Genomic DNA, 26,841 nt, shown 5'->3' on the forward strand with positions numbered 1-26,841 from the left:
TTCCTCTGTTGACTTTTCTATTTGGTCCTGGAGCCTTTGTTCTTCTTCTTCAGAGATTCCTGAAGTTGAGGCCACTTCTTGAACTGGGGCTGGATCTTCAATTGTGGTTGCCTCTCCAGTTTCTGGTAGCTCTATGGCTGCTCCCCCTGCTTCTTCTTGTGGTGTCTCTGTTTCTCTTCTTTGTTGCTCTTGGAGGTCTTGGAGCTGTTTGCGGAGGGCTTCATTTTCTGTCCTTAGTGTTTGGTTTTCTGATGTGAGCCTCTCCTCTGCAGCCAATGATCCCTCCGCCATGTGCAATCTTTGCACTTGCTCTAACCTTAGCTCTCTTTGCAAACTTCTGACGTGATCTTCCAGAGCTGGTACGAGGGCTCCCTCTTGTTCTGTTCCTGCTCTGCTAGCTCTAGGGGTGGTCCTGAGTCTCGTGATTGTCCTTTCTTGAAGTTCGACTCTTTCCCTTAGCTCAATGAGCTCATCCTTGGCTGCCTCCAGCTCATCTTCTATTCGCTTCTTTGCTTCCTGTGAACTTGTTACCTCTCTTGAAGCTTCGGCTACTTGGAGTATCAAGCCGTCTCTCTCGTTTTGTGCGTCGTAGAGTGATGCTTTATGACTTTCAGATTCAGTCATAGCATTCTCTAACTTCTTCTGCAACTCTGCTTCCTTTTGTTTTGCTGTCTCAATTGCTACTTCCTTTGCTCTGGATCTTTCTTTAATCTTGCTGAGCAGTTCATGCACCATGTGCATGTCTTTTTCATCTTCATCTGTCAACTTGACAGCTCTTTCTGCCACCACCTCCAATGGCTTCGGCTCTTCTAGTATGTTCTGTTCGTCCATTTTCTCTTCACTCTCCATTGTACCCTTTGTCTTTTCCTTCGTCCCTTTCCGATCATCTTGTTTTCGGAGGGATATCCCATAAACTGCCTCCAGGGCCTCTTCTTCACTGTATCCATCGCTACCAGATCCTCATAATCATCTTTCTTTTGCTGAACTGGATCTATCTCCTTTTCCTTGGTCCCGGCCTCCGGCTTTTCCATAACTTCTGTTTCTATTTCTATTGTGGTCTCCTCCACAATAATTTCCGTCTTCTTCGGGCTTGGTACATCAGTAAAGGAGGGCTGATTGTCCTCAGTCATCTTGGCTTTCCCTTTGTTTGCTTGCCCGTCTTTCTCTCGAAGTTCAGTAGACTCATCTACTTCCTTCTTCTCCTTGTCGTCCTTTTTCAGCTCAGCTTTTAAAAGCTGTACTTCCTCTTCAGTATAAGGCTCGACAGGTTGCTGCTCCAGTATGGCCTCCGACTCCTCATAAGCTCTAATATATTGATCATATTGATCAACATGTGGCCTGGCTGAGCTGGTTCCGACTTTAGTGGGGTCTGGTACCCACATTTCTTCAAAGTCCCCCTTTAGAGCTCTTTCCGCTCTGAACTGCTCCACCAGCCTTTCCATTCTTGCGGCTTTTTGACTTTTGGTTTGCTTGGGATCAGCCTTCTTCTTCACTTTCTTCTTGAGCGGCTCATCCACAGCCTCTTCAGGTTCTGAAACTATTTCTAGTTTTCGGCGTGCTCTTGTGGACGCCCTCTTGGATACTTCTTGCTGTTCTTCCTCTTCATCGGCTTCTCTAAGCCACTCATTCTGGGAGGGAACCCGTGGCCCTTGATCCCTAGCTCCAATAGCTTCATAAGCTATTCTTGTTAGGATTTCTCCTCCTCCTATGTACTTTGGCTTCTAGTTGTGCATGGCGATTACTTGCTCGTGGATGTATTGAGCATAATTCACCTCTTTTGGCATGTTGCTCTTCAGTGCCCATGTGATGGTAGTTGCAATGGCATGGGGCGGTGTCGTATACTTTTGCGGTCTTTTACTGCAAATATGGAGAAATTGGTTGTACAGTCGGCAAAGGGTTGCCGCTCTTTGGTCTGCCATATCTCCATAAGTTGCATTCTGTTTCTTGGACCCATAAACCTCTATAGCCTCCCTTCTTTCCCTGACAGAGCTCCCTTTGTTGTTCAGCTTCAATGCATCTGCAATGAGCTGTGGAGTGATCTGTACTTCTACTTTCTCTCCATCCATGGCTCTCAATGTGGCTTTCCCATCCTTTTGAATGGATGTTGCCAACTCGTACACTCTTCTTGTATCCACACCTGATGGTCTCGAGGTGAAGAACCTATGTAAGTTAGTCCTTTCCAGGTATCTGCTGATGTTCTCTGATCTGCTATAATCCACTAATTCTCGTGGGATCATAGGTACATCGACCGATTGCCCTTGAGGGTCTCTGAAAGTCCCCTGGTAGATCTTTATTCCCTCTTTTTCTAGTACTGCTTCCTCCACCCACGTCTTGGTTGGATTGAGGGTTTCTGTTGGAATATCAAAAGGTTCTGCTTCTGCAAGAGCATCCTTGATGGTTGGTCTTTTTCTCTTAGTTGCCGATGACTTAGCGGAATCCATGGATCCTGTAACTCCAATTTCAGAAGTTAGCGTCTTTTTAGTACTGAAAGCCGAAATGAAGCTTTTAACTATTCAAATGACTTGAAAATTGAAACATAAGCTATTCAGGGCCTAAGGATGCAATGTAGGTGAAAAAATATGCAAACTGGGCTCAAAATCATGCTGGAGACACCCAGTTTAGTCCGGTTCAGGCTCTTGGCAAAATTTTGAAAGGGAATTGGATTTTATGATCCAAATTGGGTAAAACTTGGTGGGTTACTTTCAAATGGCATGTAGAACACTTCTGTTTGGTGGTTGAAGCCCTGAGGTGCCAAAATCACATAGTGACACATCATACGCGTATGATGTGTTTTAGTGCATTTTTGGACCAATTTTCTCTCTAAGCTTGGTTTTGGCTTTAGATAGGCTTATTCAGTGGATTTATCAAGTTTGGATAGAATTTGGACTAAAAATGGCTCTGGAGACATCATACGCGTATGATGTCTTTTTCATCAATTTTTCATGGGATTGGTTCTGTGGACTCTCCATGTGCTAGTGAAGGACTGTTTATACTCAAATCTTGGTTTGGACTTGAATATGTTGGATTTGGGACAAAAATAGGCTTTGTATGAAGGATTTTCTCTTAATTGGGCTAATAGGGTGATCCACTTGACCAAATGGTTCCAAACTTCATATGTAGCATGTATTAGATATATATAATGGATGTATGATGACAAATGAGCATTTTTGGCTCTGTAAGTGCAAATAGACATTATACGCGTATGATGTCTTTTGTGTCAAAATGGTGCTTTTTGGTTCCAGATAGCTTGTAGATGTGTTAATCAACAATCCTACAAAGTTTCAATGAGTTTGGAGTTATTTTGACAAAATTAGGACCAAAAATCAATTTTATGGCCTACTTTGCGTCTTTTTGGTTTTCCTTGGGTTTTCTAACTCCAATTCTCATGATACTTGGTTCATAGGATGTGATTAACATGTGGAATGAGGCTATGCACTCAAATGTTGAAATGGATGTGAAAATCATGCTGTGAGACATCATACGCGTATGATGTCTTTTCTTGAAATGTTGGTCTTTTTGTGCAAAGAATGCTTTGTGCTAGTGCCCTAAGCCCTGCTAACTAGTTTTCAACTTAAAAAGTCATCAGTTTAGCTAAAAAGCCCCCTTATAGGCATTTCAGTCTCCGAAGTCGTCTTTTTGCCTTGGAGTTGAATTTCTTCAACTTTTCTTCTCGAGAGTTGCATCTCCAGCTCATTGGATATGTTGTGAAGCCACCTATTTGGTTGAACTTGACTTTGGCTCCCCGTTCTCTATCTTTCTCCATTTGGTTGCCCGAAAGAGTCTTTTTCACCATCGGTAAGTGAATCAGCTTTCTTTTGGGTTTTGCTTGCAAACATAAGTCATCCCTGTATATTTGAAGCTGCTTGTGAAGTTTCATGTCATTTGGTCGTCAATTTTAGCCGTTATGCCAAAATGACGCTTTGTGTGTCCGCCGCCGAATCGGTTGTTCCGACCTACTTTTAGTGATCCAAACCCGGAGATACTCCATGGTTGCATTGCCCTCGATGTTGTTAAGCTTCCTGAGAAGTTTTGTGTCGTTCCGACAACTTTTTTCTGTTTGCCTCTTGCAGGCTCTGTTGACCTAGGGTTTTTCCAGTCGTTCTTTCTCGAGCTTTGAGTGCTAGAAACTCATCTCCTATACTAGGGTAACCCACCTCTAAGTTCTTGTAAGGTTTGGTTAGGCGGTTGTGCCCCTACCTAGCGTTCCTCCCCATTCCCCGTCTGCTCTTGTTTATTGGTTTTGGTGAGTTTTCGCGACAAAAGTTAACGATAAGCATCAAAAGCTTATGGCAACGAGTCTACCTCTCATGTATGGTGTCCTCTGAGCTCTCGTAGCAGTCGTAGAAGGCGGTAGAAGGTCGGATGCTCCTGTGTGCTCTTTGCTCTCTCCAAGAAGGTAATAGTGGAAATGAGCTTGATAGTGAAGTGAAAAATACTTAACTTCGGGCTTCCCGGATCACTTGTTACCAAATTTGACATGTGCTCCTATCTCGTCGTGAAATGCACTTTAGGATTTGAAATTTCTCAATTCGGACTCCGTTTGACCTGTTTCTGAGAAATCTGTCCACTTTGCCAAAATTCTGTCATTTCGGGCTTTTCGCAACTTTTTCAAAATTGTACCCCATTTTTACCATGGGTTGCCCTTGTCATTAGGATCATCACCGTCTATTCTTTTCTTTTTTCCGATCTCATTTCACCTGCTTTTTTTTTTTTCTTTTTTTTTTATTAAGAAAATCATAAAAAATAAAGGAAAATAGCAAATTGAGCCAAAAAATTCCAAACATACACGATAAATAGCTGGTAACCCTGTGTATATGAATATACACTTCTTTGTGATTTCTGGACTTGGATTACCACTTTTTTCCACTTTTTAGCTCCAAAAACACTCTTATTTAGTGATATTTACACATCTAGAGACCCAAATTCATCATTTGATCTCTTCTTGTTGCAAAACAAGGTATATAAGGGCATAAATATTATCAATATCCGCAATCAAACATAAAAAATTGCAAAATCATGTAAGACACTGCCCTTGTAATATAATTTTTGTTTTTCTTTGTTTTTCCCGCTTGTAGCTGCTTTGTAGCTCCTGTATACCTCGTAGCTGCTTTGTAGCTCCGCTATACCTCGTAGCTGCTTTGTAGCTCCTGTATACCTCCCCCCCTCCTAGTCTGAGTCCTCCCGGACGACTATGAAGTGTCTGTGGGTGAAGCATTGTAGTTGTTTTGGTCATAAGTTCCCAATGCAATTGTAGAGCGATGATACAACAGTCTTTCCAATAAAGCTGCTCTTTGTTTGATTGAAGGATTGGTGGTCGGGTTTTGGGTTGGTTTTGGCACTTCGGTAGTAGAATCAGTAGATGGATTCTTCGTTACCTTGTTGTCTTTTTTCACAATCCAAATCTGCTTCCGCTTTGCTTGTGCTTGCCACAAACTCTTTGCGACCCAAACCTGCTTTGTTCTGTGTGTTGATTTCCTCGCCTTGAAATACCTAGGAGTTTCCGTTGATTGTATTGAAGGGAGTTCCTGTTTACAAATCTTTGGGATCCAAATTTGCTTGCTATAGCTTTGTGCTGTCATGAACTTCTTTGGAATCCAGATCTGTTTCACTGTCCTTGATTGTCTGGAATCACTCTGTTGTCTGGTATGGAAGACTCTGTTTTCCACCTTTGTGTTCTCTGGCACAGCCTTTTTTGGTCTCCATACCAACTCTGACTCCGTTTTTTTCCAAGGTTGAGCTGATATATTATTGCTTGTCTTCCTTATCCACTGTTGAGAATTCCTCGTCGAAGAGTAATCCAGTTGTATAGAAACTTTTGGTTGCCATTGCTTCTTCTTTTTCTCTGGTTGTTCTTTATCTTTGTCTTTGGATTCGTCCTTTGGAGTTGGCTCTTCTCCTTTGGTGAACTTAACTGATTGACTTTCACCTTCGTATTTGATAAGCACTGAATTAGAACTCCAGTCAATCATTGCATTATATTGCTTCTGCCATGGTTGTCCTAGCAATAATGGATGTTGTGTAGCTTGGTCTTCAACCACGTAAAACATATGAGGATACACATATTGGTTAATCTGTATATGTAAAACTGTGCATCTGACAGTTTTGATTGAATTCTCAGAGTAACTCTTTAACTCTTTCTTGGCAGTTTGTAATTTCGTGTCATTTGTCAATTGTCTATACAAACTGAGTGAAAGTAGGTTAGCTTGAGCTCCTGAATCCAATAGTGCTCTGGCTTTGATTTGGTTGGTCCCTACTTTGCATTCAATGATGGGTTCTTCTTTGTCATTTCCCATTTCTGTTATACTGACTGCGTTTATTCGTATTGCTCCTTCATTGCGCTGTTTCTGACGCAGTAGTCTTCTTTTCTCCATTCTTTCCTTCGCCTCGGCTTGCGCTTCCTCCTCAATCTTTTTCTTTTTCTGGACACACAGCTTTTCTTGATGTATTTTGAGAAGCATGTCTTGGGCTAGCGGCAAAAGATACTTTTTCACTCTGCATCCACTAATCCAATTGGGCATTTCTTCTCCGTCTAATGTAGCAAGCTTGACGGCTCCACTTGGTGATAGATCTTTAATCACCAGAGGTCCCATCCCTCGCTTTTTAAGCTTCTTAGCATGGTGTTTCAGAGTGTAAACTAGAACATAGTCCCCAACCTTAAACTCTTTAGTCCGCACATGCTTATCAAAAAATTCCTTTTGTCGCCTTTTTTGAGCGTAGATAGAAGCTACTGCTTTTAGGCGAAGCTCGTCTAGCTTTTCCAGGTCATCTATTCTATCAGAAAGCTCGTGCCCTGTCCACTCTAGGTCCTTAGCCACCCTTAATGTTGAAATCAAGAATTCTATTGGTAAGATAGCATTTAGCCCAAAAACCATGTTATATGGGGTCGTTCCTATTGATGTTTTATATGCTACCCTATATGCCCATAATGTTGAATGCAACTTCTGGTCCCAGTCAGTTCTCGACTCAGATACAATCTTCGTAAGGACCGTGCATATGGTTTTGTTTGTTGCTTCAGCTTGTCCGTTTGCTTGTGGATGATACGGGGCTGATTTCCTATGGATTACCATGAATTCATCTAGAAGGATCTCTATCACTTCATTTATGAAATGTGTGCCTCGATCACTCACAATTTCTATTGGCAATCCATATCGTACAAAGACGTATTCATATAGAAATTGTGCCGTGGTCCTGGCATCTGCTTTTTGAGTTGCCTTTGCTTCGACCCACTTTGTTAGATAGTCTGTAGCCACAATGATGTATTGTGCATGAGTCTTATATGCAGGAGGTGAAATGGGTCCGACATAATCAATCCCCCATTTTGCAAAAGCTCTTGCCCCCATCATCGGTCTAAGCGGCATATCATCTCTTTTAAGTGGCACTTTGGTCCGCTGACAATTATCACACCATTTAACGTATTCCTCAGCGTCCATATGTAATGTTGGCCACCATATTCCTGCGGCTAAGACAAGTTTTGTTGTCTTATCACCTGAGAAATGGCCTCCACCTACTCCTCCATGAGCTTGCTCCAGGATTATCACATACTCAGACTCTGATGCGCAAATCCTAAGCTGGTTGTCTTTACCTCTCTTATAGAGTTGATCTCCTATTAAAGCGTAATCTCTAGCTTCTGTCTCTACAGATTTCTGACGAGCTTTTGACGTTCCTTCTGGGAAAGTTCTATTTGTGAGATATTCAACAATATACTGACTCCATTCTGGAGCGATCATTATCTGATATAATGTCGAATACTCGGCTGGCGGTTTTGATGAACATACAATACATACAGTGACATATTCATGTACGCTTTCTTTCATTCCTGGCCAATAGACTCCCAATTGTAACAAATTCCTATATGTGTTCCTTCTTGAACAATGAAATGCACATTCCTGAACATGTGCTTCGCGCAGATATATACTATATTCCTCAGGATTGATGCATAGTCGTAAAACATGATCATTTCCCAATTGATACAACCTTCCTGCAATCAATTGAAGATTCTTGGATTGCTGAATAGCAATATGTTTCAGGTTGTATTCTCTTCTATCGAACTCTCCTCCATAGGTTAATAGGTTAACGACATTTTGAGACCACTTAGGTATCATTTCTATGTTGAACAAGTACGCGTCTGGCATGTCGTCATCTACTCCTATAGGGTCTTCTCCATTCGTCAATCGCGAAAGATGATCAGCTCTAAGATGTGTTTTTCCTTTCTTTACTACTACCGTGAAGTCGAATTCCAGTAAGATAATGAACCATCTCACTATTCTCCCGGTATTGCATGGTTTATTCACTAGGTAGAGCAAGGCTTGGTGATCCGTAAAAAACACAAACTTGTTGGCTAGAAGATAATGCCGAAATTTCTTCACAGCATAGATCATTCCTAATCCTTCTCGCTCTGTTGTGGTGTAATTCTTCTCTGCATGGTTGAGCTGTCGACTGGCGTAACAGATAGGAAAATCCATGTTTCCTTCTTCTGGCTGAGCCAGAATGCATCCTATTGCATATGCCGAAGCATCTATATGCACATGGAAAATCTTCTCCCAATCTGGTGATTTCAAGACTGGAGCAGTAATGAGTGCCTCTTTCAATTTCTTGAACGATTCCTCACACTCCTCTGTCCATTCAAAGTTCACTATTAGCCTGTAAAGTGGTTGGCCTATTATAGCGTACATGTAAATAAATCGTTTATAATATCCACAATGTCCCATAAAGCTCTGTACTTGTTTCGCATTGGTTGGTCTAGGCATATCCACTATAACTTTTATCTTCTCTAAATCCGTGGATATTCCGTTTTGTGAGACAATATGTCCCAGAATTCTGCCCTGTCGGACCATAAACACACATTTCTCAGGATTGAGACAAATGCGATATGTCCTACATTTCTCAAATACTTTTCTTAGGTGTTCTAGATGCTCATCTCTCAGTAGAGAATGTACACATAAGTCATCCATGTAGATTTCTAGAAACAGCCTTAAGTATGCTTTGAAAGCATGCGTCATCGGCCTCTGGAAGGTTGCGGGAGCATTGGTTAGACCAAAAGGCATAACTCGATAAGCATAAATTCCCCACTCCATTGCAAAAGCTGTTTTATGTTGATCTTCTGGTGCTATGGCTAGCTGGTTATATCGTGAAAAACCATCAAGAAAGGAGTATGTTGTTTTCCCTGATACACGCTCTAGAACATGATCAGTTATTAGCAGGGGATAATTGTCCCTGATTGTTGCAGCATTCACTTTCTTTAAGTTGACACACACTCGGAGTTTTCCGTTCTTCTTAGGTACTACCACAATCGGAGATACCCAATCGGTGTGTTCAATCTCGTATATGAATTCATCTTCCATTAGCTTATCTATCTCTTCCTTGATTCGCTTAGCAAAAGTATCATTATATGTGTATGGTCTCTGTCTGCTAGGCTTTGCATCTTGTTTCAGTGGGATTGAGTGTTGGCATATCGATGGGTCAACTCCCTTTAAGTCCTTATAACACCATGCAAACACATCCCTATACTCTCTGAGAAGACTCAAAAGTCTCTCTTCCTCACCTGGAGACAAATCTGTGGCTATGTAGACCGGTCTAGGTGGCTCACCTGGAGCTGCTAAATCAACTTTTTTTGCATCCTCCGGTCCGTCATAAGATTCGTTCTCCTTCCTCTCTCGAATAGGTGGGGTTAATATCACCTTCCTATCCTCTATTGTGAATTTCCTATAGTGAGAGGGAACATCCATGTTTTCCTTGATTTTGACGTTTTCGTCCTCTCCACTCTCAATTTCTGCCGTCCAAACTTCCTTCAGAGTTTTCTTGAGCTCTCTGTACTTGTTTCTACGTTCTAACTTGGACTCCGTGTATTCTCTGTTGCGCTTGTTCTTTTCTGATTTTTCTGTTTCAGTTTTCGTTCCATTCTTTTGAACTTGATTTCTTGAGCCTCTTTTGTCTTTTCGTAAGCTCTTTTGATCACTGCCTCTCATTCTTCCAGAAATCTTATCCTTAACACAATCTTCAGCCTTTACTAGCATTAGGAGTTGATTTTTTCCTCTTATTCTAGGCATCGGATTGGTTCTAACCCCCTTTGTTTTTCTCTTTGCTCTATAGCGTTTCTGGCGTTGTTTAGTTTGGTTCGGAAAATCATAAAATCGGACATCCATTATAGTTTCTTCGTTTCCGCTTGAATTGTCCGTTGACTCGTTGTCTGCTTCATTTCCCCACTCTGGATGATCGGTAATGTCGTGAAACACCTCCTCTTCATCTTCCTTTTCCAGTGTATCGTTCTTTTCAGTTTCTTTTTCGAGTACAGTTCTCAACATGAAGTAAGGAACCACATCGTACCCGTCCTTATCGCAAAATTGCGTTGTGGGACCATCCGGAATTGCACAAACATCTAGGGTTGCTAGAATGTGGGTCCATTCTAATGGTTCAAACGTGTCCTCTGGAAAGGGTTCTCTTATATAAGTTTCGTCTTCGATAGCCCTCTCTAAAACATCTTCTTCTCTCGTTAGACTTCCACATCTCGAAGCTCCACACATCCATAACTCCTTGGCTTTACCTAACCAAGCTGGAAATTCGGATCCCGCCAAAGTAGCTGAATCAAACTCCTCTACCGGTGTTCGATTCACATCTTTGTAGCTATGGTCTTTCAGGTTCACACGTGTAGTGGTTTCCATATTTCTCAAGTATATGTGATCGTAGCCCCAATCTTGGACCATTTTCAACTGTCTCATGAATGGTCTTCCCAATATGATATCATAGTTATTCTCCTTGGCAAAATCGACAATAGCAAAAGTATGTTCGTATTCAATGCCGCAAGAAGTCACTACAACTTTCTCTAATAACCCCATAGGTTTCTCCATGTGTCCATCTGCTAATTGGAGTTTCAACCTAGTCTTCCTTATTGCTGGTTTCCCCCATTTTTTCCAGATTTCTTTTGTAGCAATGGCTACCCCTGCTCCGCTGTCTAGTATTGCCATCGTCTTCACTCCTTGGAATTCAACTGGTAAGGTTGTATTCCCCTCTTCACCTTCGCAATACTCTCCGACCTTGTTTAAGGGTACAGGCTTAGCGTTCTTTTGTGGCTTGCTCAGCTCCTCTATGCTCTCTTGCAATCTCGATGTTGGATCTTTTATCCCGAATTTCTCCAAGCATTTTCCTACAGTGGTCCACATATGTGGTCTTAGCCTCAAAAGCTCAGCTAAAGTGATAGTGCATGTCACTGGTGTTGACAAAATCTCTATCAATCCTTGCGAGTCCATGACTTTTTCTGATGAGATTTTTCGTGAGGGAAGTGCTCTAATCTCGGATTTTGCTTCATACTCTCCTAAGTATGAAGGTAAGGTTTTCAGTGAATGAGGTTTGCTCTCCATTGTTCTAACAGAGCCCCCATCTCCCCAGTAAGATTGCAGATCCAAGTCCACTTGAGATCCTGCCTCAAATTCCACTATGGGAGGATTCCTGATGTCCTTTTCCCAATTTGTCTGATTAGCTTGGCAACTTAGCTCGTTTGCAAAGTTTGCCTCTCTCACTTGTTTCCAAAATTCATTGTAATCCTCATCTTTTCCGTAAATCCTCTGTATGACTGGATGAAAACTCTCTATCTCCTGATCGGTTGTGTTCAATACTATGCGGTCATCCTTTTGTGTATTTTCAGGCTTTTGTGCACTGGGAGTCTTTTCAGCTACCCGCGAAACGATAGTCTCTTGCTGAATTGGGTTTTCCTTTCCACAATTCATTGTTTCTTTTGGTGGTTCTAATAAGGCTTGTGCAGTCTCGATCATTCTCTGGCACATTTCAAGTCTCTGCTTTTCCAATTCCGCGTTTGGGTATGTCATCCACCTCTGTTCTTGTGTTTGGTTGTTCTTTAACCTAGCTTCATAAGCTCTCATCAGTGCGTCCAATGGTTCGTGTACTTTGTCGACTAGCACTGATCCCCCTGAGCTTAAGCTCGTTGTTTCTTTGATACTCTTTTGTTTCGTTCTTTCCGGGCTCATCTCTCGTTTCCCGTTTGACTCTCAAGTTTTTCTAATCTAGCTTTAGTTTGCTTTAGTTCCTCAGCTAGAATAGCGTCTTCACGTTCTTTTCTCAACTTCATGCGTGCTTTTCTAGCTTTCCATGTGTTTTTCTGACTCCGCGGTCCTTGACTAACCACTTCAGTCGCTAACTTTCCATTCTCAGGTTCTCTAGTGGTTTTCTTAGCTTGAGCTCTAGTAACAACTTGCGTTGGTATCAGAGTTTCATTTTCAGACCCACTGCTGGTAGGAATAGTTTCTAACATATTCAATGTCGTCTTTTGCACTTTGTTTGGATTCTTTGAACAATCCTCAATGAAGTGAGTAACCCCACACTCAGTGCAATAAGCGTTAATTCTAATGATTTCCGTATGTGGGCAAACATTCATCAGATGGTCACCCCCACACTTGTAACAGGGTCCTAGTGCTGGTCTTGGTCCCATTTGATTCGTCCTTTGTGGATAGGATGGTCTTTGTCCTGTTAACCCTCCATGAGCTATGAACATCAATGTTCTTGCGTCCAAATTGTATCTCTCTTCATCAGAAGCACTTGTAATTGTTGGTATTCCAACATTCCCAATCATGCCCCATGGTTCTCGTTGTTTAGGTTCTTCTGGTGGGTAATACATAGTTGGAGACATGTGTGCACCAGATTCTTCATAATAGGCTTGAACAGGCACTAAGGCTTGTTCTTCCTGATTCTCTAAGGTTGATGCATATCTAATGCCCACTGGTCTTGCTCCTGGTAAAGGTGGTTGTTGTCCCAATACCGGTTGCGGTCTTTCTATCCCCATAGGTCCTGGTACACTTCCCGTTGGATATCGAGGTACTGGATGTATCTGAGGTGGTGCTAATTGAGCAGGAGGTGCATACTGGCGCTCCTTTACATACCCTTTGTTGTAATAACACTCCTCTGTTGGATGATTTGTCCATTTTTGTTCAATAGCACACCATTTCAGTGTTTTTGGCAATGGTTTTTGGTATGGTGCCATCCTTTTTAGAGCATCTTCTATCATTTGCTCTACATTTGGCATGGTTGTTGTTTGAACATTCTTTTTAGTGGTAGTCTCGCTCGCTACGGAGGAGGAGCTACTGGATGCAAAATCTGTATCCGCTGACACCTCTCCATAAACCGTACAGTTATCCACTAAGTACAATGCCTCTCTCGTTACTTGCTCGAAACTTGTACAAGCTTTCAAGTGCAAGTCCTTCTTGAGAGTGTCGTTCCTCAGTCCCTCAATAAAGAGAACAGATAGTCTGTCATCTTGTGGTCGTTCACGTACTGGACATCTCTCAATGTATTGTTTGAAGCGAAGTGAAGCTTCCTTCACTTTTTCGTGTTCTCTCTGTTTAAAAGCATATATTTGTGAGACCGTATTGTGCTTAATCCCTCGTTTTGAGAATTCCTCAGCAAACTCTCTTAGCAAATGGTCAATGTCATGGAATCCCCCTATGTTCATTGGTTGAAACCATGTCAATGCAGTACCTTCTAGAGTAAGACCAAATCCCTCGTATTGTGTATGGAAATCTGTTATCTGCTCAGCTCTTAAGACTTGCTTAAAGAGTGACACATGTGCATACGGATCTCCTGAACCACCATACTTCTTTGGCATACACTTCGCGACTTGAGATGGTCTCATACGTCTATGGTCTGCTACCAGTCTCATTGCTCCTGTGTCTCGGCTAAAGCTTTCTCTAGCATCATGGACTTCATGGGTTACCCTTGTCGGTTCCACCGCCCTGAATCTACTACTAGGAGGTAAATGTAATGGTTCCGCTTCAAACCTTGGACCTGGGGTGGTATAGGTGGGGATTGGAACTGCACTACCTCGATTTGTCTCCATTGACTCTCTGGAATGTAATGATCCCATTGGTCCGAGCTTCGAGTCCCAAGGTTGACTGAAAGAGTCAGCAACCTGAGTTCTTTGTCCTCCTGTTGTCATTGAGTTTTGCACTCCAGTTGTTGGTGCTGGTCTATGTGAGCTAGAAGTAACATAATACTGATGTAGTGGTCCCCCAAAAAATGTATATCCTTCTAATTCTTTCTTGCCTATTGTTGAGTATTGCCTGCCATACTTATCGTAAGCGGCAATTTTCACTTGTGATCCCTCTGTGTAGGTAAAGACATAGAGTCTTTTTTGGTCTGTCAACTCTCCGGTGTAGGGTTCTTCACATCTATAATAGAGATCTTGCTCCCCATTATGATATTTGTATAGCCCCACATAGATGTTATCAGTGTTGATCCTTGTAGTTTCATTCTCTCTTCTTAACCTCGCATTAGGGAAGTTCATTATTGGTGTTTTCTCCTCGAGTTCTTCATCTATTTTGGCTTTGGTGCCCATCAATCCCCACTTGTCCACAATGTTAGGGTTTAGGACTACCAAGTACATGGTACCCTCGTCATCTAGATATCTATCTCCGCTATAGCTCACAGGCACTAAGTCCTTGAACTCACTAGGTCTTTCTTCTATCTTTACACAATAGCGGTCCATTCCATCTTTGTAGATCTTTGCACCTTGCTCATTGTCGTACTGATATTTTATGAACAGTAGCTTCATTGTGGCGGAAGGGTTTGATGATCCTACTGCCATATTTTCTCTGTTGTTCCTGTTCGAGTGTTCGGCAATTTGTTTTCCCCAAGTTTTTGTGGTCAGAATTGATCCAAACTGATTGATACTTGGTCAATTGTTTAATCTTGTCAGTTGGAAAACTTCTGTTTCATCAAGTGAGAATTTTGTCGCAGTTATACTGAAAAACACATTATACGCGTATGATGTCTTTTTTCACAGATTTTGACTATTTTGGTTATGCTCACTCTCAGTGGCCCCTTTATGCTCTGTTCCCTCACAAAATTCAGTTTGAACTCTGTTTGAGCAAGTTATGGCTAATTTAGGCTTTTCTTGGCAATTTTCCGCTTTTGACTTGTTTTTTGGGTCAATTGTGATCCAAATGGGATGAAACTTGAAATATAACCTCTAGACAGCTATTACAATGGATCTGTGTTAGCAAAGTATCAAAATATGTCCAAAATTAGGTCAAAGACATCATACGCGTATGATGTCTTTTTCATCAATTTGGGTCCAAACTTGATATTTATGCTTTCTACAGTGTTTGTAACAATCTTGTCAGGTCAGATTTCAAAAATAAGTAGTGGAAGTGCCAAAAGACATTATACGCGTATGATGTCTTTTGTCCCAGATTTTGACTATTTTTGGTTTTAAGCCTTCTCCAATGTTTATAATTGAGTTTCAAGTGTTTTTGTCAGGTTTGAATGTAAAAACAAGATTTGAATCCAAAATTTCCTATTCTTGGCGTTTCTTGGACTCCGACTTGTCTTTTTGGGTTTCTTTGAGTGTTAATGCTCTTGTTTTAAGTTGATCTCAGGGTAAAACCCCCCTTCTAAACACTCTGGCAATGTCAAATTTTCAATTTTAGTCTCTGTTTAGGTCCTAAGACATCATACGCGTATGATGTCTAAAGTTGCAGATTTCCAGTTTTTCAGCACAGAACTCTTCCAATAGCTCTTTTAAGTGCTCAACAACAATCAGTTACACAGAAAATTTTTCTGAACTTTGTTTATTGCATATTTCACTACCAAAGCAACTTTTTCAGTGATCTAACATGCAATCAAACACATCAAGCAAATAGAACACCAATTGATAGCTCTAGATCAGGATCAAATCAGGCCCTACCTAAGCTACTTCTAATCATAAAATGGATTTTTTGCAATTGAAAATATAAAGAGATTTACTACCACACAAGGAGTAGCAAATGCTTTTTATGTCAACAACCACTTAAACCCCATCAAAAACAATCTAATCTAAGCTAAACTAAAAATACTGTCAACACGGAAGACCCAGGAATACCCCACTTCTTAGTATCTCTCGAGACCTTCGGAGTCCACCACTCCTAAATCTTTTCTAACTAAAGTATACAAAGTAGTTTATACGAATCACCTCGTAGGATTAGTCTAAGGTCACCTACTTAGGGCTCTCGTCCCCGGCAACAGCGCCAAATGTTAAGGCGGTTACGCCGCTAGCGGAAGCTAAATAGCGAGAACTCAACCAACAACAGAATTTGTCAGACGAGGACGGAGCTTGACCCGCAGGCTCATGGAAACAACTAGGTGGGTGTCAAATCACCTACTCGACCTTCTAATGACTATCACTACTAAGGAAATCAAATCTAAGTTCTAAAATACGCAAGTGACTGAAATCCGTACTACGAACGAATGCTATACGAAACAGGATCTAGAATCATTGAATCGATCTCAAACTCAAGGGGAAGTCTATACACTAGGTAAGAACAACACCCTAAAGACTTGAGCTGCAAAATCAACCTATAACCACTCCGTGCGGCAAACGCGTATGAAGACAGGCCGAAAAATACAGGTGACCGAAACTTGACCCTGATGGTACTAATGTGTAGCTCTACTCGTTGTGGTTCTATAGATATGCTGCACGCTCTATTCCGACACACGAGTTGGAAGAAAACTCACACCGAAGCTCGTAGGAACTTACCACACATAGAAGCCGATAGCGCGCACTCTTGGTATCTGTGCGTAGCTCTCACCGTTGCTAACACAATGGCGGTGTCGCTTCTCCAATGGCGGCCCCGTAGCTCGCGTAGCAAGGAGATAAGACTCTCTCTCTCTCTCTCTCTCTCTCTCTCTCTCTCTCTCTCTCTCTCTCTCTCTCTCTCTCTCTCTCTCTCTCTCTCTCTCTCTCTCTCTCTCTCAGACACAGTCACGGCGCTCAAAAACTCACTTTGATTAATAAAATGAATCTCTTTTAGGTTACAAAACTTTGGCTTATATACCTCAGCCTTGGAGGTGAGAACATCTCTAATTATTTACATCAACAGGTGAAATTACTTCGGGATTACAAGCTGGAAACTCAATTGAGTCCCGTTACTTAATGAATGGCTCAAATCAAAATTAATGTCGGAAAGACATTTATTACAATCAATGGTTACAAAATGATGGGTGTGAGCAAAAATGTGGGTGTGATCCTCTGCTGGCTCAACACTTACCCTTTATCTTTGGAAGCTTCTTAGGGGTGGATTTAGTATCTGCCTTCCTTGATAGATTCTTCATAAAAACAAGTACAAACTAGGTGCAAAGCACCTTGAAGAGAGTTGTAAGCACATCAATAGGGCATGTGTGGTTATGTTGAGGTGTAAGTAGGACAAGGTGAGTTGAATCTAGGATATGGATCTTACAAAAGTGTCAATTGCAATGGCAATTGATTGCCCTCAGCGTGGTACGAAGGAGAGGCCACACTTCAAACTCCACTGAACTCCACACCCAATCATATTACACCATACACACGTGTTTTGTTTCAAGACAAGCCAAATTATTTTATGTCCACCACAATATATTTTATTTTATGTCCACTGCAATATATTTTAGACTTTACACTTATTTCATGAAAGAAATAATTAAGCTCTTCAGAAGACTATTGGACAATCTTCCAAGGGGTCCAATGAGCATTCAACAACCCAATGGCTTGCTTGATTTCTATTGGCCACAAGATTAAGAGGTCCAATGAGAGATTAATTGAATTATTTAAATACCTAAAGCTCTCACAAAAGGGGAAGGGGAACACATGTCACAAGGCTAGCAATTATGCTTCTAATTTCCTATTGGCTAAGCCTGGCATGAACCAATGAGGGGCCATCAAGAGGAATTAGCAAGAGGGGTCGACCAAGAGAGAGAGGGGGACTGATTTTTGGAAGGCATTATCACACACACACACACACACACACACACACACACACACACACTCACACAAGCTCATGTGTGAAGTAAAGAAGACTATCTCCTTCTCAAGCTTTAATGGAAAGCTCATCAGCTACTCTAAGCTTGCAAGAAGGGAGGCCTACACCAACAACTCTTGGCTTTGTGATACAAATCCAACCAAGAGCCAAGCTCCAATGAATGCTCATCTCCTCTACATGCTAATTACTAAGCTATGCTAAGCTATTAAGAGTAATTATGTGATGAGAAATAATTCTTTCTCGTAAGAATACTCCTTCCTCTCCATCTACTCTCATACCCCGCTAGCTCTCACCATCTTTGAAAGTGTGTGAGGTCTTGGGTCTGAGACCGTGAGGGAATTGATGTTGTGTTTTCAAGTGTAAGTTTGGTGCTTGAAGCTTCATCTTCATTGCACTAGCAAGTTATTGAAGGAACACAAAGTATTGTATTGTAAAATGTCTCCCTTGATGGGGCCCGAAACCTATAATACAAAGCCTTTTGGAGGGGGGACCAGCTCCATGTAAATCTGGTCCTCAACTATTGTCAATAGCTTAATTTCTCTCTCTTTTTGAAGTATTATTCATGCCTATCTAACTAGGTGTTATGCTTTTGTTGCTCTCTCCATCCAAGCAGTTTTGCTATGCTCATTAGGAATTTATTCTTTATGAAATGCTCACTATGTCTATGTTATTTTCCGCTACACACAAGTTACTAGACCATTAAATGTTACACTGGTATCAGAGCACAAGGTTTTTCTTTTCTTGCTTAAGAAGAGAGGTCCTCAAGCTAGCTATAAATGGTTGGTATTATTAATTGCAATTGAGTAAGTAGAATAGGTATTTTTCAGCCTTGCAGTGTGCCTACTTTGTGCAGATAACAGGGAATCACCGTTGAGAGCTATGGTCTTAATAGTGGAGTCCTAGGGGGTTTTCCTACGGCTTAACACTATTGAGCTATTAGAAGCTTGATAGGAGCCGGTGTTGTTTTGGTGGTGAAAGACCCTCTCTTCTATTCCTTACAATTAATGATATTTGAGCCACATGTACAGGAGCTTGAGTGCTTTTCTAAAGGGGTTAAGAGGAGTAACAACTAGGGCTTGAAGTGCCAAAGTACACTTAAAAATATTCACACCTAAAAGTTGTTAGAATGGATGACAATAGTAAAGAGAGTGAACTTAATGTTGATAGCTTGTATTTTGCTAATGAATAGGCTACTAATGATGCCCCTATGCTTGTCAATTACCTTGTTACTAAGATTCAACAAGCCATGGGCAATCCATCCCTCCAAAGTGAAGTGCAATGGCAGCTACGTGATCATGAGATTCTCCAAACTCCCCACCAAGAAGAGAGAGTACCTAGGAAGCCTCCTTGTGAGACTTCCAAAAGAGGCCTCTCTCCAATAAGGGAAGAAGAAGAGGATCCGTGCGAAGGGCTCAAAAATATACTACTTGACGACATATCTCCTTCCCAAAGGAGAACTCAAGTTTCAATGGTAGAGCCCCCACCAAAAGAACGAGAAAGAAGTGAGTCTCCTGCCACCTCGGTGGAGATGGCTCCATGAAGACGGCAGGAAAATGCTCTCCAACATCCCCTAAATAGAGAAGACCATCGCACACTTCTCTACACCATAATTATAAGAGGGACGAGAGAAAACAAGAGAAGAAAAAGGAAAGAAAGAGGTCACCCTCTGATCCATCTTCTTCATCCTCTTCCTCTTATGAAGAAAGTGATGGTGCATGCCCTGCTTTGTGTAGTGTCAAAATCAACCTCACCACAATACTTGACCTTATACTAGGACCCATGTGTATCTGGCATAGAGATGTCACAGTCCTCACCCTATGGAGTTGAAGTGGAATGCTCCAATATAGGTGATCCCACCCCCTTGCCACCACCAAAATAGGAGCCCCCATCGCTCTGCATGTCATGGTGCTCGCTACCCTGAGAGGAATGCCTACGTATACTACTGGAAGATGTTTGTTGACCACCCATGGGCAGTTGATGAGGCTCAAGTGAAGCAAGAGTAGAATGGAATGCTTTGGGCTTCTGCAATGGAAGAAGTGGATCGATAACAAGGCGTGGTAGAAGGGGGTGCTATCAGTAGTCCTCCCTGACACCCCCACATTGTGCTCTATTGTAAAGGAACATAAATTGCTAGCTACTATGGAGTGTAGCAGCCTAACAAAATCCTGTTGAATGTAGATCTACTTATCTCACAAAAAGAGTGCACGTTGTAGCTCCAAATCCATCATTGACCAAGGAAACTGAGTGGATGGTCTAGCTCCACCAAAACCATAAGAGGGTCATGTCTACAAATAACAAAAAGATAGCTACCCTCAAGCTCACATTTAACTAACGACAAATACACCTAGATCTATTACTTTGGATTTACTACCTCAAGGGCCAAATCCACTAGAGGTGACGGCCACCTAGTGGGGAGCCTAGCTGCGACGCAAACCAACCAAAGGAAGATACTGGGGGATGATCTCCAGTAGGTGGTCCCTCATTTGGCATCTACAAGAGATTAGTTATAAGTATCAAACTAATCTCTCTCTATCTATCTACACCTAATCTCTACTTAATCTATACACCTCTATCTATCTACATCACTCTCTATTTGCTACACCTAATCTGTACATAATCTACACCACCTCTCTCTTTATCTATCTACATGGCTTCCCTATCATCTACACCTAATCTCTACCTAATATGCACACCTCTATCTATCTACATAAGGTAGATAGAGAGGAACGTTTTTATCCTCTACACATAATCCGAAGCTAGAGAGGACATAGAGAGAGATAAATAGAGGCAGATAGAGAGTGCATAGGGAGAGAGGGTAAACAAAGATAGATAGAGAGGTCATAAAGAGAGAGGTAGATAGATTTGTATCCATATATCAACCCTCTCTATACACCTAATTTCTACCTAATCTACACACCTCTATCTCTTTACCTAAGGTAGATAGAGAGGGAGGTAGATAAAGGTAGATAGAACGGGTGTTGAGGGAGAGGTAGATGGAGAAGTTGTAGAGAGAGAGGTAGATATATTTAATCTATCGACCTCTATATCTACACGTAATCTACCTGCCTCTATCTCTCTACCTAAGGTAGATAGAGAGGGTGTAAAGAGGGAGGTAGATGGAGAGGCCCTAGAGAGAGGGTAAATAAAAGTAGAGAGAGATAGAGAGGTTTTATCCATCTATCTACCTCTCTCTCTACACCTAATTTTCACACCTCTAATTCTTTACCTAATCAAGGTAGCTAGAGAGGGTAATTTTAAAGAGGTAGAATAGGTGTAGATTAGGTGTATAATCTCTCTCTCTCTCTCTTTCTCTCTCTCTCTCTCTCTCTCTCTCTCTCTCTCTCTCTCTCTCTCTCTCTCTCTCTCACACACACACACACACACACACATATGTGTATATACATGCGTACATATATATATATATACACACACACTCATAAAGATACATACATACATGAATACATATATATACACACTCACATAGATACATATATACTATTAGAACTAAGTAGAGGCTAGTAGTGCCAATAGTCTAGCGGCACCTCTTTACATATCATCACAATTTCAATCGTGGAAAAACCAAGGGGTCTTCTTGGGGCCTTTAATCTGCCCCAAGCCTAATGACAATGAATAAGTAGTGGAGCAATAGGTGGAAGCCATGTGTGCAAAAATGTTGGGTTTGCCAATCCCTAATTTTTAGGGGTCAAACTTGGAGTTTAAGCTTTTCTTTTTTGTAAATGGATAGCAAAATTGAAAAATATTCAAAAATAAAATACTTAGACCTATTTCTTATTCTAAATTGTGCTAGACGGAATAAATGGGCCACCCTCAAAAAGCGGGCTAGGCCCAAAAACACCTCCCATCATTAATTTGGCCTTCAAGTCTACTTTTCCCTCCCTCCACTCACTTCTTCTCTCTCTACATACTTGACCTAAGCTCTTCATTCTCTAGAACCAATTATCTTGGTTTTCACTCTCTACCCTATTGGAAGAGTACCTTTCTGGCCTCCTCTCTCTCCAATTTACCTTCCCCTTCTCTCCCAAGCCTAGTTATGAGTTTTGGCTCCTTCCTGGCTATGGAGAGATTGTAACACAATCCGTTTTCCCCTTCCTGGAGGCCTTCCTCTCATGCTTGAACCCATTCTCCACTCTCATCTTGGGGGCTCACATACATCTTGTAGAGCTTAGTAGCTTTAGCTACCCAAGCTTAGGGTTTAGGGACCTTCAGTTTGAAAATCTTTAGGGTTAGGGAGATTCAACTTAAAAAGCTTTAGGGTTTAAGAACCTTCCACTTGCAAAGCTTTAGGGCTAAGGGAGATTCAACTTGCACAGTGCAAGAAGCTTGGATACTATGAGTTTTAGACCTCGTTCAAGGGTAGACTCATTCTGCTGCAGAAACGAGCAAATGACAATGTCCATTGGGTAACCACAAGATTTGTGATAGGCATGTGGGGGACAATGCAGCCAAGCACAAAGGGCGCCCACAAAGTCTCTCATCGATTCATCAAACTGAAGTCCCATCATTGGAAGGGTCGTATATTGAAGATGAAGCAAGTGGCCGATGAAAGCAAGCAAGTGAAGTTACAACACGTCTACAAAGCTTCTCAACTACGGATCAACGACGTCGATTGCAAGCACTTTCCTACTAATTGTAAGTATTTCTAGTGTTGTTTGTAGCAAACCCTATACTTTTGCATGAAGTCTCTAATCATGAAACTCTGTGGGCATGGTGTTTGGATTATGCATATATTTTTTCATCAACATTTACGGAGTGGCAGAATCTAGAGGCGCTCTTCAAAACTTTTGGGCTCACCACTTTGAGTTTGGCTCATTGCTATATTCTAGATGTACTCCGTCGGAGCTTGCATAATGGCCCATCTTATTCTTTGATACAAAGTATGTAGTCCCAACAACAAGGAATGGCTGTGGGTGAAAACACTTAGTCAACCAACTCTGATGGACGGTGATTGTCCAATGCTTGATAGTATCTCTATTTTATTAACCAGGAAATGGATTGATAATGAAATCTTCAATGCAATTAAGTGCACGTCGGGTCACATCGAGCAACTCTAACATCTTTTATGCCTCTGCATCTTTTTGTTTTTTTGTTCAAGACGGGCGATGTTCATTGGATGCCTACGATGTGGATTGTTAATGTGGAACAACAATGAGTTCCTTCCTTCTATCTGCTTGGGAATCAAAGATTGTTCAACGCAATGGGGATACCATAAAGTGCATGGTTTCTTGCTTAAGACGAGAGGTCCTTAAGTTGTCCATGAAAGGTGGGTCCTGTTTATTGCAATAGGGTAAGTGGGACACGGATCTATTATCTTGGTTGAGAAGGACTTAGTTCAAGGTACAATGTTGGGAACTATAATCTTAATAATGGAGCCTCTCGGGGCTTGCCTTTGGCTTAACCATTATTGAGCTACGAGCAAGCTCAACATGAATCATAATCAACCAAGCAATGTTAGACCCTCTCCACTAGTCTTTGCAATCAACAATGCCTAAACCATGGGTGTGGCTGCTTGAGAACTGATTTTTAAAGGTAAAGAAGAGTAGCGACTAAGGTTTTTGAGGGTACCAAAGCACAAAATAATTATATACATAAGTATAATTAGCATGCTTGACAATAACCAAGAGAGTAGAATGAACATTGATAACTTTGATTTTGCACATGAAGGTGCACATGAAGATGCCAAGCTTGAGGAGGTCCAATCAAGTGCAAGCTAGTTAGAAGAGGGGGTTGACCAAAGCAAGGAGGGGGCTAGCTTGGGGGTATACTTTCTCTCTCTCTCTCTCTCTCTCTCTCTCTCTCTCTCACACACACACACACACACACACACACACACATTGTGTGACTTGCAAAGTGCAAGAGCTTCATCTGATTCTCCAAGCTTGTAGAGAAGTTGAGAGCCTACCCAACACTCTTATATATGGAATGCAAATCCAACTGAGAGCCATGCTCCAATGATTAAGCTTGCCATCTTCTCCATCTTCATTACTATGCTATTATGTATGCTCAGCAAGAAGAGTGATAAGTGAGGAACTATTTCTTTCTCCTATGAATGTTTCTTCTTCCTCTTAGGGCCCTATCCTCATTCCCCGCTAGCTCTCTCCACCTTCAAAGGTATTTGAGGCCTTGGGACTAAGTCCGGGGATAGTTAATGATTTTTACAAAGTCTATGTTACGCTTGTGATACATGAACATGAAGCTTTCCATCTTCATTGCATCACCTAGGTCACAAGGAACACAAAGATTGTATGGTACCAAGTCTCTCTTGATGGGAGAATCAATAATACAAAAGCTATTGGAAGGGGGACCGGCTCCACATAAATTTGGTCCTCAATGTTGTCAAGTTCTCTAAACTCTCTGTCTTGCAAAAGTATTGTTCATGCCAAGTTAATTAAGTACTATGGTTATGTTGCTGCCAATAATTAAGTTCACCATCTATGTTCTCAAAGTAGCTTCACAAAAATGCTCGCTCTAATTCCCCTAATTTCACTATTCTCAAAGTTCATAGGACATTTCCATTACATTGGTATCGAGCTATTCGTTTCTCTTTTCTTGCTTAAGAAGAGAGGTCCTTAAGTTGTCCATGAAAGGTTGGGCCTATTTATTGCAATAGGGTAAGTGGGACAAGGATCTATTATCTTGGTTGAGAAGGACTTAGTGCGAGGGACTTAGTTCGAGGTACACGATTGGGAACTATAGTCTTAATAATGGAGCCTCTTGGGGTTTGCCTTTGGCTTAACCATTATTGAGCTACACGCAAGCTAAACAAGAACCATATTCAACCAAGAATGTTAAACCCTCTCCACTAGTCTTTACAATCAATAGTGTCTAAACCACGGGTGTGGCTACTTGAGAATTGATTTTAAAAGGTAAAGAAGAGTAGCGACTAAGGTTTATGAGGGTAACAAAGCACAAAGGAGTTCTATAAATAAGTATAATTAGCATGGCTAACAATAACCAAGAGAGTAGAATGAACATTGATAACTTTGATTTTGCACATGAAGGTGCTAATGATGATGCCCCCATGTTTGTTACTTACCTTGTTACTAGGTTTCAATAAGCTAGGGCAACCCTGCTTCGCAAGCCGAAGTTACTCAACAACTTCGTGCTTATGGGAATTCCCTTCCTCTCCAAGAGGAGAGAGAGATCAGGAGGCCTCTTCATGATACCCCCAAAAGAAGACTCTCTCCTATAAGAGAGGAGGAATCCAAAGAACGAGAAAGAAGTGAATCCCTAAGTTCCTCTGAAGATATGGCTCCACAAAGACGGTGGTCTAGACGATCGCCAACTCTTCCCAAGAGGAAACAGTCCAGCCCACGGTCCTTCTCCTCGTCACTCTGAAAGGGAAGAGAGGAAACAAAGGGTAAGAAAGAGGTCACCGTCTTCTTCACCTTTCTCCTCTTTCGAAAAAGCAATAGCTATTCCCCTAGAGAATACAAGAGGTGAGGACATCGCAAATCTTACCCTCCATGGCAAAGATCCCAAAAGCTCAAGAAGTTCAAAGAGGGAGGAAAGAGTATCTCTTTTCTCACCTATGATATCACCTTTGGTGCCACCAACAAAGTATTGGCCTTCATCCAGCAGTTTGATGTGACCTTTGGAAACGAGGGCTTCACGGAGTTCTCCAACATACACCATGTAGCTATGCACTTTCAGAAATCTTCTCGTCAATGGTGGGCTAGCCTTCACGGCAATGGTGAAGCCCCAAAGACATGGAAAACTCTACGAGTTTCCATCATGAGGCAATTCCTTGCAAGCGATGCAAAGGACAAAGTGCTTACCAAATGGTGGAGTTTGAAGCTTCTCTCCCATGAGTTTATCCACAAATATGTGGACAAGTTTTGGGGATTATATCTCAAGGCTATTGTCGTTCAAAAGATAGACCTTACCGAGCAAAAGCAATAATTTTGTGCAGGATTACCTGAAGAGATGGCCGAGTACGTCAACTCCCAATATTCTGGTTCTATCTCCGAAGTAATCCACCACACTATGGTTGCTTCGCACATCAATTTCCAACAAGGGGCTAGGAGGAATGAAAATCCCATGGAAAGCAAATACAAAAGTGATGCAAAGAGGAAAACTAATGCCCAAAATTCTTCCCAAGGCAATTCCAACAACAACAACAAAAATTGGTCCAAGGAGAAGGGAGTTTATAAAGGTAAAAATAAACTCTCTCCTAAAGAGTTTGAATCTTTTCACAAGGACCACAAATGTTTTAAGTGTGGGGAGAAAGGACATGGCTACTATTCTTACCCCAAGACAATTGCTCACAATGAGACTCCTAGAGCTTCCACTATTGAAGCTCCAAAAGAGGATGCTCATTGTTTGCAAAGGATCACCTCTCTCCTATGTTTGGGGAAAGGTAGGAGCATGATGCCTTCATTTTGTTTGAACCTGGCTCTACTCACAAATTCATATCAACAAAGTTGGCCATCAAGTTGAGCATTCAAGCTTTTGAGATGGGAGATACTATAACTGTCGATACACCTTTCAAGGGACAACAAGCCTCCGTTACTCCCTTGATTGGGAGTTGAGGCTTCATGTCCAAATCTATGTCGACAAAAAAGACTTTTTCATCTCTTCTCTCCAACATGAGGATGCTATCCTAGGGGCACCATGGTTGAACCATATGGATTCCAACATGAAGTTCCCTGAAAGAAGAAGCTACTTTACCTACAGGAAAAAGAGCAAGTATATAGATGCTGGTGAGTTTGGTCATACTATACCACTTGTAAATCCTCCTGCTTTTGATAAATCCATGAAGAGCTGAGTTTCTACGTACATGATTTTTGTCAAAGAGTCCCTAGAAGATCCTAATTTTCATCGTGTAAATAGTAGGAATCAAGGAGAGTTAGACTTGTCTAATTTTCTAAAAGGATTCCAAAATGTGCTATTGATGATGTCCCTATGGACTTACCTCCAAAATGAGGGGATGATGGCCATCGATTGAGCTCCTACCAGGAATCTCACCGCCTAAAAGGATTCCAAGATGTGTTCATCGATGATATCCCTATGGACTTACCTCCAAAATGAGGGAGTAATGACCATTGAA

Source organism: Adiantum capillus-veneris, chromosome 28 (genome assembly GCF_014529385.1).
Source record: "Adiantum capillus-veneris isolate H3 chromosome 28, ASM1452938v2, whole genome shotgun sequence".
Classification (NCBI taxonomy): domain Eukaryota; kingdom Viridiplantae; phylum Streptophyta; class Polypodiopsida; order Polypodiales; family Pteridaceae; genus Adiantum; species Adiantum capillus-veneris.